A 17,807-nucleotide genomic window follows, 5' to 3' on the forward strand; every position below is an offset into this window, starting at 1 on the left:
CATGTTCATGAGAAAGGATGGATGGATGAAAATGGAATGAGAGTATGGGTTGAAAAAGTGTGGAGGGCTTCAGAAAAAACCTGCCTTATTAGTGAGTGACCAGTTTAGAGCACATATTAGCGAAACTACAAAAAAGTGCTTTAAAGACGTGAAGACTCATCTAGCTGTAATTCCTGGGTCTCTTACCAATCAGCTGCAACCTCTTGACGTTTCCATTAACAAACCATTTAAAGTCTTTATGCGAGAAGTGGAACAAATGGATGGCTGCTGATAATCATGATCTGACGCCTACTGGAAGAATGAAGAGGCCCACTATCACTCAAGTTTGTACATGATCTTTTCATGGCACTCAGTGAAAGAAAATCGTTGTACAGTCATTCAAAAAAATTTTGCAATGCCTTAGATGGAACTTAAGATAGTACAGTTGAATGCAAAAGTTTAGGAACGCCTGACAATTTCCATGATTGTTATTTATAAATATTTGGGTGTTTGGATCAGCAATTTCATTTTGACCTATGAAATAGCTGAAGGACACAATAATATTTCAGTGGTGAAATTAGGTTTATTGGATTAACAGAAAATGTGCAATATGCATCAGAACGAAATTAGACAGGTGCATAAATTTGGGCACCCCAACAGAAAAATCATATCAATATTTAGTAGATTTTGAGCAGTGTTTTGGGTCGTTGTCTTGTTGAAATATTCAGCCCCGGTGTAACTTCAACTTTGTGACTGATTCCTCAACATTATTTTCAAGAATCTGCTGATATTGAGTGGAATCCATGCGACCCTTAAAGCGGGAGTCCGCCCGGAGTTCCGCCGTTTTTTTTTTTTTTAAAAGCCAGCAGCTACAAATACTGCAGCTGCTGACTCTTAAAATAAGTACACTTACGCGCCCAGCGCGCCCGCGATGTCGGCACCCGAAGCCGATCTCTCGATCGTCTCTCGGGTGCTGCCGCCGCCGCCATCTTGGGTATGGGAATCAGGAAGTGGAGCCTTTCGGCTTCATTTCCCGGTTCCCTACTACGCATGCGCGAGTCGCGCTGCGCAATAAGGATGGACCCGCTGCCTCTGGGATCTGTGTGTTTCCCAGCAGGCAGCGGGGGACTTTCGGAAAGGGGCGTAATTTACGCCCCTTTCCGCAGAGAGCCATCCCGGAAGTGGGTGCAGATACCTGTACTGTACAGGTACCTGCACCCCCCTCCCCCCTGAAAGGTGCCAATTGTGGCGCCGGAGGGGGGGGAGGGTTCCAATGAGCGGAAGGTCCACTTTAGGGTGGACCTCCGCTTTAACTTTAACCAGATTCCCAGTATTGGCACTGGCCAAATTTGACTGTGGGTAGCAAGTGTTTTTCTTGGAATGCGGTGTTCTTTTGCCACCATGCATAACGCCCCTTGTTATGACCAAATAACTTAATCTTTGCTTCATCAGTCCACAGCACCTTATTCCAAAATTAAGCTGGCTTGTCCAAATGTGCGTTTGCATACCTCAAGCGACTCAGTTTGTGGCGTGTGTGCAGAAAAGGCTTCTTTCGCATCACTCTCCCATACAGCTTCCCCCTGTGCAAAGTGCGCTGAAATGTTGAAGGATGCACGGTGACACCATCTGCAGCAAAGTTGATGTAGCTCTTTGGAGGTGGTCCGTGGGCTGTTTTTGACAGTTATCATCCTTTGTCTCTCCAATATTTTAAGTGGCCTGCCACTTCTGGCCTTAACAAAAACTGTGCCTGTAGTCTTCCATTTCCTCCCTATGTTCTTCACAGTGGAGACTGACAGCTTTTATCTCTGTGATAACTTTTTGTAGCCTTCCCCTAAATCATAATGTAGAACAATCTTTGTTTTCAGGTCATTTGATAGTTGTTTTGAGGCCCCCATGTTGCCAATCTTCAGAGGAGAGTCAAAGAGAACAACAACTTGCAATTGGCCACCTTAAATACCTTTTTTCATGATTGGATGCACCTGTCTATGAAGTTCAAGGCTTAATGAGCTCACCAAACCAATTGTGTGTTCAAATTATTCAGTGCTAAGTAGTTACAGGTATTCAAATCAACAAAATGACAAGGGTGCCCAAATTTATGCACCTGTCTAATTTTGTTTTGATGCATATTGCGCATTTTCTGTTAATCCAATAAACCTCATTTCACTTGCTGATCCAAACACCCAAATATTTATAAATGACAATCATGGAAATTGTCAGGGGTTCCTAAACGTTTTCATACAACTGTGTCAGGGAACCTCCGCAGCAAACGCCCATTCCCGGGCACTAATCACCAACCTTCGTCCCTCCAATGCGGACACGCCAGCGCCAAGTCGCAAGCGAGTCCCAGATCCATTGAAACAGATATGCGCATTGGCGCATCCACTGGAACGGATATGCGCATTCATTGGAACTGATATGCACACTAGGCACATTCTTTGCACTGGTAAGCGTGCACATGCGCGCACGCCAATGAGTCACGGCGCCCTATTTAAATGAGAAGCCACTTAGTGTTAGTGCTGGATTGTCTCAGCTTGTTCCTGTATACCTGCTGTTACCTTGTTTTACTTCTCCTGATCCTGAACACCCGCCGCTGTCTGATTACTCTCTTGGATTACCCATGCAACCTTGTCTGCCTCTGTTTACCTGCACCGACCCCGGCTTAGACTTCTGACTACGGCTCTGTCTTCTGATTTTGTACTTCGCTACCTAGCCTGTTTCCAACCTCTGCCTGTCCCCGACAACCACAAGTCTGCTTGCCGTTTGTGTACCTCTCTGCCAGCCCGTTGCCAACTCCTGTTGTTCCTGACCTTCTATTTAACTGCCTACAGGCACCTGCACCCTTCCGCTGCCCTAGCAGTTCCTGTCTCCACCTCCAGGGGTGCTAGGACCGGGACCGTGCAAGAGGCCTGCCTTCGTCATTTCTGACTCCGCTGTAAGGTACGTGACAGTACAATCCAGCCACATGGAGTCCGAAAGGGGGGCCTCACCTATGGAAGCAGTGTGCCAACAAATTGCAAATCTTACCCAGGCTGTCCAGGGCCTACAAGACGTGTATCAACGGCTGGAACAGTGCGTAGAGTCTCTCTCTCCGAGCACCTCAACACAACCAACAGCCCCAGCACCTGCATCTTCAGCATCTATACCTACAGTAGTGGTGCCACCCCATGAACCATGGGTTCCTTCTCCCGAGAAATTTGCTGGAGACCGCAGCAATTCCGTCCCTTTAGGAATGCTTGCCGACTGTACTTTCCTTGCTTCAGGGGGAACCCCAGACCCAGACTAACCACCTCCTTGAACAAGCCAGTCCTCTCCTGAATACCATGGACTCTTTCTTTAATGAGATGGCCAAACTTTACGATGAACCCTAATGTATCACCACAGCTGAAGCAAGCCTTCATGCCCTTCAGCAAGGCCGCAGACCTGTGGAGGACTACGTAACAGATTTCAAAAGGTGGTGTTCCGATACACAATCGAACAAGGTCGCTCTCAGTTTTCAATTCCGACTAGGACTATCAGAAGCTCTCAAGGATGAGTTAGCTCGTGTCGGGTTCCCGATTCCTTGGGAGAGTTGATCCAGCTGTTCATTCAGATTGATCGCAGGTTAAGGGAACGATGATCTGAAAGAACCAGCCAGTACCGGCCTGTATGGATGCTACCTAAAGTCCCAGTCCTGAGCAATCTACCCACTCCTGCATCTCCACCACCTGCTGCTTTCACCAAGACTCTGGAGCCTATGCAGATAGGTTTTCTCCGTGCACCATTAACGCCGGAAGAAAAGCAGCATGGCCGCCTACATAACCTCTGTCTCTACTGCGGAGGAGCCGCTCACTATGCAAACCAGTGTCTCAACAAGACTCGAAAGTCCAGCTCTCCTTCTCACGACCCCTATGTATTGACTTTGTCAAGGTCTGCTCACATGGTCACTCCTGTTTTCTTACAGCTTCCAGAAGAGACACTTCAGGTTCAAGCCATAATTGATTCAGGCGCTTGTAGCGGCTTCATTGACCATACCTTTGCGCTGCAACATCATATCCCGTTACGATCCAAACAAAGACTATCGATACGGCTGGCAGATGGTTCTAACATCAAGTCCGAACCCATTACTCAGGAGACCCCTGCCTGCAGCCATCCTGCCGAACCACCAAGAGCTGCTATGCTTAGATGTGATCTCCTCACCATTTTTTCAGATTATTTTGGGAATGCCGTGGTTACAAGCCCACAACCCTCGGATTGACTGGATTTCCGGCAAAGTGGTCTTCCAGTCTTCCCACTGCCTTCACAACTGCCTCAAAAATCTCCACTACACAACCCCAGTCATTGGCTGCCTAAAACCTGCATCCGAATCCCAGGACCTTCTTCCACCTGTATACCATGACTTCCTGGATGTTTTTGATAAACAAAGGGCACTCCCCACCGGGCCTACAATTGCCCAATTGAACTCAATTGAACTCATACCTGGGGCAGAGATTCCTTTCGGGAGAATTTTTCCCCTTTCAGAGCCTGAACTGCTGGTCCTGAAGGACTATATCAATTAAAAGCTCGAAAAGGGGTTCATCCTGCACTCGTCCTCCCCAGCCGGGAAGAAAGATCACTCACTTCGTCCATGTGTGGACTACAGAGAACTAAACCGGATTACTGTCAAAAATTGGTATCCTCTTCCTTTAATCCCGGAGCTACTCCAGAGACTATGGTCTGCAAAAATATTCACCAAGCTGGACTTACGAGGGGCATACAATTTAATCAGGATCAGAAATGGGGACGCGTTAGGTGTGTGAACTGCGGGGTGTGGCCGGAATGGAGGTGTGTGAGTGTGAGCGAGAGTAGGATGAGAATGCCTGGGCTCTCTACCCGTACCGCCTCCCGCCTCCCTTGATTGGGGAAAGTAAGCCGCTTGTGTAACCAGCCTTCCCGCTACCTAAACGCCGCTGCCCTAGCTTTTCTTTTAGTCTTACAGAATCTGGGGAGATCGCGGCAGTTATTGCCTACGGTTCCGAAGAAAGCCGAAAGCACCCGAAGGAGTCCCCACTGCCGCCTCGGGCTGTCGCGAGACTCCGAAACAGTAATCGAAGGGAGCCAGAGGACAAGCCGGAAGAGGGCTGGCGCGAGCCGACAGGGGATTCCGACGAGCGTGGCTGCTCCCAACAACGCTGGTCAGGGAAAATGTTTGTGCAAGCCCCTACAGTATGACATGGCTCGAGTGATGAACCTTCTACCCTGTATAAAATTACGATAGCCTTGGACGGGACCAGCGGAGCGTCTGGACACATTATAGCCTGGTGCATCAGACCAGGCGAACGGTAACCCAGGGGGGTGAGGTGGAGGTGGGGGAGTACGGATACTGCTAAATACTCAAGTGCAGGAAATCGATTCTGTACCCCCTGTTTTGGTGAAACATTTTTTTTTTTACCCCCCCCCAGGGGCCGATATATTGGAGCCTTAAGTTAAAGACGCTTTACTACACTGACCAGGCTGCCGCACTGATTACAGAGTTGTTGTTGCATACCTCGGTTTATTGCTATATATCCAGATTCCAGATACATCATATATATACATTCTTGTACTGGCGATCCTGCCGATATTACATTGATATTATTATGCTTAGCAAAAGAGCCACGGAGGATGTACCATATGGGGAGGGGAATCATATAACAAGAGCAGCCAAGGAGAAATTAAATCAAGCCTCCGTGGCAGCAAAACTTGAACGATTGGCCCATGCGACCTCCCCCGGAAGGAAAGGCCACCACCATCTAGCAGGGCAAACAAAATCGCAGGGTTCGACTGGAGATAGGAGAAGTACTAGTTACTCGGCTTCTAATCCTGTTACTCCAGCTTTGGAAAGCAGAGCGAACAATCTACCTCCTGGTGAGGGTAAGATCTCCCATAGTGTTGTGGATCTGCCGGTACCCCCTGGGATGGGGACCGGTGAACCCACGCTGCGAGAGATATTGCAGGCAGTTAACGAATGTAAGGACTTTATTTCAGGTATTGACAATCAACTAAGCAATATCAAAAATGAATTACACTCTATGAGCCAACTGTTGAGCAATACTGTCTGTAGAACGACCGCACTGGAGGGAAGACTAAGTACGGTGGAGGATGAGCTCTTTCCCCTACAACGAAAAATAATAGGACTTGAGAAACAAATTACTATACAGGCATTGAAATTAGATGATATGGACAATAGAAATCGCAGGAACAACGTGCGTTTAATTGGCCTGCCAGAGGGAAGTGAGGGCCCCAATCCTATTACCTTCTTGGAGAACTGGTTTAAGGAGCTATTGGAAGACACCCTTTTCTCACCCCTTTTCTCCATCGAAAGGGCCCACAGAGTCCCCTCTGGATTCCGGCCAACAGAGGAACGCTGTAGGCCACTGATTTTGAAATTTGTTAACTACAACGATCGAATGACTTTAATGCGAAGAATTCGAGAACTAGGGGACATTTTCTATAAAGGGACCAGAGTATCATTCTATCCAGATTTTTCATTTAACTTGCAGAAACAGAGCCGAGTTTATTCCCATAAAACGGACCTTGCAAAAACATAAGATAGCCTATGCACTGCTGTACCCTGCTCGTTTGCGAGTGTCTGCCCTGGGCTCAACCCTGTTTTTCAATTCTCCAATGGAAGCCGCAAATTGGCTGGAGGAGCAGAAAGGGACTTTGTAGAATTATCTAGTAGTGCTCTGCCCCTAGGGATGGCCTTTGAGGGGGGGGGGGGGGTGAAGAGGGGGGGTTTCCCTTTTTTTTTTTTTTTACACTTATTAGAAAGTTTGAACTCACAAATAGTTGCAAGTTAATTGACAATGTATGCTACGTCACATATGAGCACTTACTATGAGACAGGGAGATTATAACATGACACAATAACGGTATATACGTTTTTCTCTTCTTTTGTTTGAAAAAATGAATTATTATATAGTCTGAATTCACAAATAGTGAAGTCAACTGACAATGTATGTTACGCCATGCACGAGCACTTATTATGGGATAGGGGGAGTTGGGGACTTTAGCATGACACGACCATGGTATAAATGTTATAAAAAAAAAATTTTTTGTTATAAATACACGTATGAGGAGGGGGATAAATAGACAGGCCAGGTAGGTGGGGGTCAAATAGATAGGCTAGGTAGGTGTGAATACCTGGCCCAGAGTGATAGACACGAAATAAGAGGCTATATTGCATGACCTAAATATAAGTGGTTAAGGATGGGATTGAGGGTTTCTGATTGACAGCAGCCCCCCATTTATTTATTTTATTTTTTCCCCTTCTTCCTACCTTCCCCCCCCTTTTTCTCTTTTTTTTGTTCTTACTTTCTCCTCCTTGTGATCGAGGGGGGATTAATTGAAGCCATAAAAGGCTATGACATTTAGATATTGATCCCAGACCTTGGGAGGCTGGGCTAACGGGGGGAGGGGGGGGAGTAGAGAGCTTGGGTATTTTGGAGTATGCAGGCCACAATAGAGACCCCTAGGGGATGCTCAGATGGGCAGGGGTGGGTGGGGGCGCAGGGGGGATGGGGGGAATTTTGACTTCGATCACACACTGTGGGTATAGGAGGAATGGTGGATGCAGGGGAGTGTGGGGGAGGCGGGGCGGGGAGGCCCATCGAGGGAGGATGGGTTTCCCTTTCCCCCCTCCTCCTATCCTCAGCCGACTTAGCAACCATCAATGTTTATGAGCAGAGTGAGTATCATCTCATGGAACGTGAGGGGTTTGGGAGACTTAAAAAAGAGAGCTGCGGTTATGTTGGAAACTGAGAGGGGAGGCCCCGGCTTACTCTTTTTTCAGGAGACGCACTTAACCCCTAGTACAGCCCCACAGCTAAACAACCGGAAATTCCAGGCATACTATCACTCCTTCCACACATCATATTCAAGGGGAGTGAGTGTTCTAGTTAGGAGGGGTACGGATTTCTTATGCAAGGAGTCCTCTATTGATGAGGAGGGTAGATTTGTTTTCCTATATGGTTTGATTGGCAGGCAACACTATATCTTAGCCAACATTTATATACCCCCTCCTTTTAAGTTGGAGGTTATGTATAAATTACTGGCGTTTAGCTTGGACAAACCAGGAGTCCCGTGGATAGTACTAGGCGACTTCAACGAAAAACTAGATAGGAGCCTAGATAGATTCCCTAACCCCGATGGGGCCAGAACAGGGCGACTGCAGGGATTCTTATCAGAAATAGGATTGAGCGATTTATGGCGAATGCGATATCCCTATGAGAGACAGTATTCCTGCTTCTCTAGTACTCACTATACTTTATCAAGAATAGATATGGTTTTTGGGAATAAAGAGGCGTCAGGGTTGGTGCAGGACATAGAATACGGCGCAAGGGGGATCTCAGATCATTCCCCCTTGTCCATTACTGTGAGTACGGGAGATAGAACTGGCCCAGGGGAGTGGAGGATAAACCCCGGCTGGCTGGAGTTAATTGATAGCCCAAGCCCTCCTCTGGATAAGATTAGGGAATTTCTCCAAATCAATAAGGGTACAGCTATACCCGGAATAGTCTGGGACTCCCTAAAAGCCTATATTAGAGGCATACTAATACAGCAAATTGCAATAATCAAGAGGAAAACCCGAGAACAGGGGATGGCAATAAGAAACAATGTTACTCAGGCTGAGAGAACATATATAGAAGCCCCATCACCCGGTGGGCAGAAGGTATGGCTGGATAGTCAACAAGTTTATAAAATGGCACTTTTAAAAAAAAGCAGAGAACAGGCGTATATTTCAAAGCCAGCATTATTTTGGTGAAGGGGAGAGGGTGGGTCGAGCCCTCTTCCTCTTGGTCCAAACTAACAGCTCCCCTACAGCAGTCCAGGTGATTAAGACGCCAAATGGCGATCTCGTTTCCAGCTCCCCTGCGATCATGAAGGTACTCCATGATTATTATAACAATTTATATAAATCAGTTATACGAGGCCATGGTAGCTAAGCTACTGATTTCTTACACCAAACAACAATCCCAACACTATCAGAACAGGATAAAATGAGCTTTGAACTACCACTCACGCTGGAGGAGCTAAAAAAACGCAGTGGCTGAAATGCCCAACTATAAATCCCCAGGTCCAGATGGGTTACCATTAGAAATCTACAAGCGCTATGGTGAAGTGCTATTGCCGGAACTCTTGGAGACGTTGAACCATGCATTGGAGGTGGGTGAACTTCCCGCCTCGATGCTGGAGGCCAACATCATCCTAATACTCAAGGAGGGGAAGGAACAACAGGAAGTCTCATCATATCGGCCAATATCCTTGTTGTGTTCTGACATTAAAATACTAGCCAAGGCCCTAGCGACCCGTCTAAATAAATACATCCATAAATTAATACATCCAGACCAGTCGGGTTTTATTTTGGGTAGGGCAACCAGTACTAATATCAGAAGAGTTTTCCTTAATATTCAAACACCCAGGGATAATGATGGGCCGGGAGCTATTCTAGCCCTAGACGCTACTAAGGCTTTTGATAGCCTGGAATGGGGCTACCTGTGAGGAGTGTTGGAGAGGTTTGGTTTTGGCCCTCTATTCACCCAATGGATAAAACTACTCTATAATAAGCCCTGGGCAAATATTAAGCTGGGAACTGAATTCTCTGAAGTGTTCCAGCTGGAGAGGGGAACAAGACAGGGGTGCCCGTTGTCTCCCCTCTTGTTCGTATTGGCCATGGAACCCCTGGCTGTCCTGGCAAGATCATGCCCGGACATCCAGGGATTCCGACGCGGAGTAGGGGAAGACAAAATCGCCTTATTCGCAGATGATGTTTTGTTTTTCATTAGGGGCATGAACTCTACTCTAAATAGGGTTGTGCAGATGATGGGGGAGTTTGGGCAACAATCTGGCCTGGCGATTAATTGGAGCAAATCAGCTCTCCTGCCATTGACTAGACCCGGGGACCAACTGCCACCTATAATTGCAGGTCTAGAGGTGGTGCCCAGGTTGAAGTACTTGGGTGTTAGGATCTCTGGGGAAGTAAATCAGTACGTCAATGAAAATCTAGCACCATTATTGATGAAATTAAAACAGTAAGTCAATAGTTGGTGTGGCCTTCCTCTCTCCGTGGCGGGGCGCTGCAATTTAATTAAAATGATCTGGCAGCCACAAATATTATACATTCTACATAACTCCCCAATTTGGATCAACCAGAAGTGGTTTAAAAAAAATGGAATCGCTCTTCCGGGATCTAATTTGGAAGAAGAGGCATGCTCGGATTGGGTTGCAGACGATGCAGCTCCCCGTTGCGAGGGGAGGAATGGCCATACCACATTTGAGATTATATTTTCTGGCTGCCCAACTCCAGCACTTAGCTGGGGCAGGGCTCCAAGAGGGAGGGACCCCAAATCATAAATTGATGATAGTTGGGGCACCCCATAAGTTACTGGCTGAGGTCTTGGAGGCCAATTCATTTGCCCACAGATGCCCTACCAACACATTAATGAGGAAGGTGTGGCAGATAGTAAAGCAATCCATGGGATATGTGGGAGCGACCGTTTACACTCCTCTATGGCACAATGGAAACCTGGGTGAATTAAACAATATAGATAGATCTTTAGAATGGGAAAGGCAAGGAATTAATAGGCTGGTGCAATTATATGAAGGGAATGTTATGAAATCCTTTGAAGACCTTAGACAGGAATTTGGCATCTCCAACAAGTCATTTTACAAATATTTACAGTTGAGACATGGAATTCAAGCTCAATATGGGTCACTCGCTATTGAGAGGACTGAAATCCCCTTGCTCCAGGGACCTATGGATTGAAGGCAAGCAAAAGGCCAGATCTCTAGGCTATACATAAAGATTAGGGAAAGGATCCTGAAGGGAGAGGGCCCTGATAAGAGTAGGAGGGGGTGGACAGGGGATGTGGGGCCGATAACCCAGGAGCAATGGGATGAGATCCTCGAACAGGAGAGTTTGGTATCTATATCTCCATCACAGCGAGTGTCCCATTTGCTCCTTATATATAGGGCATACTACACCCCCCATAAGATGTGGAAAATGGGTAGAAAACCTAGAGATGACTGCCCCAGATGTGGAGCATCGGGGATCTTTATCATATGGTATGGAAATGCCCAAAACTGTATAGGTATTGGATAGGAATTGTACATAGAATAAATAGGATTTTTAAGACCACCCTGAAACCAGAGGCCAGGACTTGCTTACTAGGGATTTTGGAGGAGGGCAGAATTTCCCCTCCAACTAAGATGTCCGTACTAAGGTGCTTGTACCAGGCTAGACGGCTGATAGCAATAAATTGGCAAGCCAAAAATCCCCCTGTACTTGAACAATGGGTTAATGCAATCAATTCCACAATTTGGTGTGAAAGAGCAATGTTTATAAAACAAAACAATTTTAAAATTCGGGGCACTATGGAAACCTTGGCTGATCGACATGGGCTACCCCCTGGGCGATGCTGCTGAGGGGTGGTTCTAGTGCCTGCCTGGCTGGCTTAGTGCAGGGGGCCTTTCTTGTCCCCCCCCGGTGGACCTCCTCATGGGGGTGCCCTCGGGGGGGGGGGATTGGGGGGGCCTCTTGTCCGCCTCTTATTCCTTTTTTTCTTCTCTGCATCGACCGGCGTCCTTCACCCTCCAACCAGCCATCCATGATTGGGGTGGCTGGTACTAGCAGTGTGTGATCGAAGAGGGGGGGTGGGCTGGGTGGGGGGTTGGGGGAGAAATTTTAAGGCGAGCCTGTGGCAACTTATGGCTTGTGTGCAGTTTCGCCTTTGTATTTCTTATGTATGAAATCAAGCTTTTTGTGAACTGTGAAAATTATTGTTAATCTGTGTTTAAAAAAGTTTTAATAAAGAAGAATTCGTTTAAAAAAGAAATGGGGACGCGTGGAAGACGGCGTTCCAGACTCGTTTTGGCCACTTCGAATACCTCGACATGCCCTTCGGCTTATGCAACGCACCGGCAACCTTCCAGCATTTTGTTAATAACATCTACAGGGATCCCTTAGACCTGTTGATGATCGTGTACCTGGATGACATTCTGATGTTTTTGGCCTCTCTGGAAATACACCACGACCATGTGAAGCAAGTTCTCCTCAGGTTGAGACAAAATGGACTTTACGCCAAAGCCGAGTAGTGCGAGTTCGAACGGCAGACCAGCCACTTCTTGGGGTTTGTAATCTCAACTGGCAGTGGATCCCCAGAAAGTCTCAGCTATAATGTCCACCTTCAAACGATAAGAAAGGGGTTCAACGTTTTATCGGCTTTGCCAATTTTTATAGAACATTAAAGACTTCTCTGGCATCATCACACCCATCACCCCCTTATCAAGAAACAGAACCGCTTTCAGTGGACTGAGGCAGCCCAGGCTACATTTGATAAATTAAAAAATCTCTTCACCTCTGCTCCGATTTTGAAGCATACCAACCCTGCCCTTCCCAACATCTTGGAAGTAGATGCCTTGGAAAATGCAGTTGGAGCCATCCTGTTCCAGCGCCAAGGACCTAGGTCTCTAACGCATCCTGTGGCCTTCTCAAAGAAGTTGGGGCCGTCGGAGAGAAATTATGATGTAGGCGACCGTTGGCAATCAAAACAGTCTTGGAAGAATGACTACATCTTTTGGAGGGGGCAGCACACCCAATACTGATCTTCACGGATCATAAAAATTTAGAATATCTTAGAACCGCCAAGCGTCTCAGACCCAGAAAAGCACGATGGGCTCTTTTTTTTCACGCTTTAATTTCCACATTACCTATCCGCCTGGGTCCAAAAATGTAAAGCCCGATGCACTCTCCCGTATGTTCACTGAAGTCGAAGTCTCACCTCAACCAGACACCCTCCTGCAGGCTGGAAATTTCTTGCTAACCCAACCCGACTTGATGTCACAGATCCGCCAAGCTTGTAGGGGAGTCTTCCGCCTCCAGATACACGCCTGCAGGAAAAAGATGGACTCTATTGGCGGAACAATCAAATTTTCATAGCACAGGATCTGCGCACCATCATCTTCCAGGCATGCTATGACTACCCTTTGGCTGGCCATTTTGGGGGATTAGACCATGCACCTGGTCCAAAGACATTTTTTGGTGACCTAACCTAGTAAGGGATTGCAGAAAGTATGTTAGTTCTTGCCCAACCTGCCTCAGGAACAAAAATAGCAAAGACAAAGCATGGGGTCTGCTCCAACCTTTGCCCATTCCTGAAAGACCCTGGGATAAAATCGCCATGGACTTTATTGTGGAGCTCCCCCCTTCGGAGAGATTTTCATCCATCTTTGTGGTGGTTGATCGCCTCTTCAAGATGGCACACTTTATTCCAATGAAAGGGACCCCATCAGCAACAGAAACTGCCAAAGCTTTCATTAAGGAAGTAATCAGACTGCACGAAATTCCTAGTGACATTGTCTCTGATCGCGGAGTGCAGTTTACTTCAAGATTTTGGAAAGCACTATGTGAAGCCTTGGGCATCAAGCTCAGTTTCTCATCAGCCTACCACCCTCAGACCAACGGGCAAACAGAGCGTACTAATCAGACGCTAGAACAATACTTGCGCTGCGTCTTCTCCTTTATCCAGGAAGATTGGGCCTCATTATTGCCTTTGGAAGAATTTGCATTTAATAACTCCACCCATGCCGCCACCAATCAATCCCCCTTTTTTTAACGATCCAGGACAGATAAAGAGAGAGAGACCATCGCCAAAGCACAAAAGGACAATAGAACATTTTTGGACAGAAGGAGAAGAGGGGACCTGGACTTAAAACCTGGCGATCCTGTGTGGCTCTCAACTGCAAACCTAAAAATGGCTTGCCCATCAAAAAAACTGGGACCTAGATACTTAGGACCCTTTCTGATCTAGAAAAAGATTAACCCAGTGGCATAAGAACTTGAACTCCGGATTCTTTTAAAATACACCCTATGTTTCATACATCCCTACTAAAACCCGATGTGGCAAACTCCTTTGCGGGTCGTGAAGTGGGGCCCCCAGAAGCTATAGTGATGGACGTAGAAGAGGAGTTTGAGATTAAAGCCATTGTAGACTGCAGGAGAAGGCAGGGACAGAACCAATACTTAATTAAATGGAAGGGGTTTGGTCCAGAGGAAAACACTTGGGAGCCCGAGGCAAACCTCCATGCTCAAAGACTCATACAAGCCTTTCATCACTCCCATTCGGAAAAAATGGCTCAGGGGGGCATCCGGAGGCTGCCCCTAAGGAGGGGGCAATATCAGGCAACCTCTGCAGCAAACGTCCGTTCCTGTGCACTAATCTCCAACCTTCGTCCCTCCAATGTGAATACGTGTGCGCCAAGTCGCAAGCGATCAGGAGCATCAGCAGCACAAGTGTATGAAGAGGCTGAAGAGGCCTATGGCTGCTATCTAGCAACTAGACTGCTGAATTCGGAGGAGGGCCAACTCCTTCCCTGTGAGGGAATTATTGTTGTACCCCTTCAGAAGGGGTTGAGGTGCCAGCTGACTGAGAACAGCCATGTATATGAGCAAGGCCATCCGCCTTCTCCTCCTCATTCTGCCACAAGTCCACCACCAGAGGTACAGCCTCCAAGAAAGGCTGCAGCAAAGCGTGGAGGGAAGGCTGCAGCAAAGAGAAGAAAGTGATGACCTGGGTTCAGTCTGGTCTGACAAAAGATGCAGGCTGGTGTAGTACCACAGCCTGGGGACAGATATGTCATCTGCTGCTGGTCCTAATCTCTGGGATTCCTGAACCAGATTGTGCTCAAAGTTATATGGACCCCTCAACCTACCATTTTTTTCCCCCACAGACATGATGTGTGCCCTGGGGGCCAAAAGGCTTTGCAAAATCCAAAAGTTTCTCCAGTGTTGCCTTCCTCTTTATTGTGTTACCCAGAATAAATTGAGATTTTATTTTCTGAAAATACTTGCCTGTGTTTTTATTAAAATAGGACAGGTTGTAATAATATATATATATATATATATATATATATATATAAAAAACTAGAAAATATTTTTTAAATACAAAAAAAATGTGATTTTTTTATTTTTATTTTTTTTATTTCAGCAAGAAGGACTATAAAAAATAATTGTAAACATTATGGAGATCTGGCTTTTAAAAAATACAATATTATTCATGAAATAAGGAGAAATATTCAAGAAATAAGTTTGTGAGAACTCTGCGTGAATATGAGCAGCAAAACAGCTTCATTATTCTAGCATTATAAAGAAGAAAAGAATGTGCTGCATCAAAAGATCACAGAACTTGCTGTGTGAGGAATGTGCTAGCTCTATTACGAACACTGGTTTTACTACACCGAGCACTTCCGTCTCATACTTGCTTCAGAGCATGCGTCGTTTTTGGTCCGTCGGAACAGCATACAGGCGAGCAGTTTTCCTGATAGGAATTTGTTCCGTCAGAAATATTTAGAACATGTTCCATTTCTAGGTCTGTCAGAATTTTCAGCGTAAAAAGTCTGGTGGGTCATACACGATCGGAATATTCGATGAAAAGCTCTCGTCTGACTTTTTCTGTCGCACATTCCGCTTGTGTGTATGCGGCATAATAGTTATCCTTTGGACAGATTCTCCCACCTGAGCTGTGGATCTCTGCAGCTCCTCCAGAGTTACCATGGGCCTCTTGGCTGCTTCTTTGATTAATGCTCTCCTTGCCCGGCCTGTCAGTTTAGGTGGACAGCCATGTCTTGCAAGGTTTGCGTGCATTTGTGCCATTACTTGCATTTTCGGATGATGGATTGAACAGTGCTTTATGAGATCTTCAAAGCTTGGGATTTTTTTTTTTTTTATAACCTAACTCTGCTTTCAACTTCTCCACAAATGTATCTCTGACCTGTCTGGTGTGTTCCTTGGACTTCATGATGCCGTTTGTTCGCTAAGGTTCTCTAACAAACCTTTAAGGGCTTCATAGAACAGCTGTATTTATACTGAGAATAAATTATAGCGAGGTGGGCTCAATTTACTAATTGGTCAACTTCTGAAAGTTATTGGTGCCACTAGATTTTAGTTAGGGGTATCAGAGTGAAGGGGGCTGAATAAAAATGCACGCCACACTTTTCAGATATTTACGTGTAAAAAAAAAATTGAAAACCATTTATCATTTTCCTTCCACTTCACAATTATGTGCCATTTTGTGTTGGTCTATCGCATAAAATTCCAATAAAATACATTTACGTTTTTGGTAGCAACATGACAAAATATAGAAAATTTCAAGGGGTGTGAATACTTTTTCTAAAGGGACTGTACATTATCCAATACCCACAGTTTATCCAGAGTAAGGCAAACAAAAAACAAATTTGCTCCAGTGGGGGAAAAAAAAATCTTCCTGATCCCCCAAGAGGCAAGCGGATATTCTCTTGATCAACTTTACCTATAAATATTAGTATTAGGGCTGCAACTAACGATTATTTTCATAATCGATTAGTTGGCCGATTATTGTTTTGATTAAATGGTTAATAACCTTAAAAAAAAAAAAGTGTGTTGTATAATTTAGTTAATATGTAAAGTTGAAAAAAAAAGGCAATTTGTTCTTAAATATCTCTATGCAGTGGTAAATATAAACTATATGGTTAGGGAGCAAAATATCAAATCCACTCTGAGAATAACAGACAGAAGAGATATACTGTATATTTTATTAACCACTTTCAGACCGGACCATTTTGCTGGTCAATGACCAGAGGTCTTTTTACAATTTGGCACTGCGCTGCTTTAACTGGTAATTGCGCGGTCATGCAATGTTGTACCCAAACAAAATTTGCATCCTTTTTTTTCCACAAATAGAGCTTTCTTTTAAAAGGTATTTGACTGACTCTGCGATTTTTATTTTTTGCGATATAAACGTAAAAAGACCGTAAATTTTGAAAAAAAAATGATATTTTCTACTTTTTGTTATTAGAAAAATCCAATAAACTCAATTTTAGTCATACATTTAGGCCAAAATGTATTCAGCCACATGTCTTTGGTAAAAAAAAAAAAGTCAATAACTGTATATTTATTGGTTTGCGCAAAATTTGTCACATCTACAAACTAAGGTACATTTTCTGGAATTTACGCAGCTTTTAGTTTCTGACTGCCTATCTCATTTCTTGAGGTGCTAAAATGGCAGGGCAGTACAACCCCCCCCCCCCAAATGACCCCATTTTGGAAAGTAGACACCCTAAGGAAATTGATAAGAGGCATGTTGAGCCCATTGAATATTTTATTTTTTTGCCTCAAGCGATTGAATGACAAAAAAAAAAATTTTTTTTTTTTTTTTTTTTACACAAAGTTGTCACTAAATGATATATTGCTCACACATGCCATGGTTATATGTGGAATTGTACCCCAAAATATATTCTGCTGTTTCTCCCGAGTACGAGGATACCACATGTGTGGGACTTTTTGGGAGCCTAGCCGCGTACGGGGCCCTGAAAACCAAGCACCGCCTTCAGGCTTTCTAAGGGCGTAAATTTTTGATTTCACTCCTCACTACCTATTACAGTTTTGAAGGCCATAAAATGCCAAGATGGCACAAAACCCCCACAAATGACCCCATTTTAGAAAGTAGACACCCCAAGCTATATGCTGAGAGGCATGTTGAGTCCATGGAATATTTTATATTTTGCCACAAGTTGCGGGAAAATTACAAACTTTTATTTATTAATTTTTTTCACAAAGTTGTCACTAAATGATATATTGCTCACACATGCCATGGGCATATGTGAAATGACACCCCAAAATAAATTCTGCTGCTTCTCCTGAGTACGGGGATACCACGTGTGGGACTTTTTGGGAGCCTAGCCGCGTACGGGACCCCGAAAACCAAGCACCGCCTTCAGGATTTCTAAGGGTGTAAATTTTTGATTTCACTCCTCACTACCTATCGCAGTTTTGATGGCACAAACCCCACCCAAATGAC

The 17,807-nt window shown here is 45.3% G+C and overlaps 1 protein-coding gene across 2 annotated transcripts in view; it reads right to left on the reverse strand.

The window, feature by feature from the left end:
• Window positions 1-17,807, reverse strand: part of IFT56 (intraflagellar transport 56) — an 872,526-nt gene that overhangs the window by 668,567 nt on the left and 186,152 nt on the right. The window lies entirely within an intron of this gene.

The sequence above is a fragment of the Lithobates pipiens genome, unplaced genomic scaffold (genome assembly GCF_037356315.1).
Source record: "Lithobates pipiens isolate NorthernLeopardFrog02 unplaced genomic scaffold, aLitPip1_a1.2 Scaffold_23, whole genome shotgun sequence".
Lineage (NCBI taxonomy): Eukaryota > Metazoa > Chordata > Amphibia > Anura > Ranidae > Lithobates > Lithobates pipiens.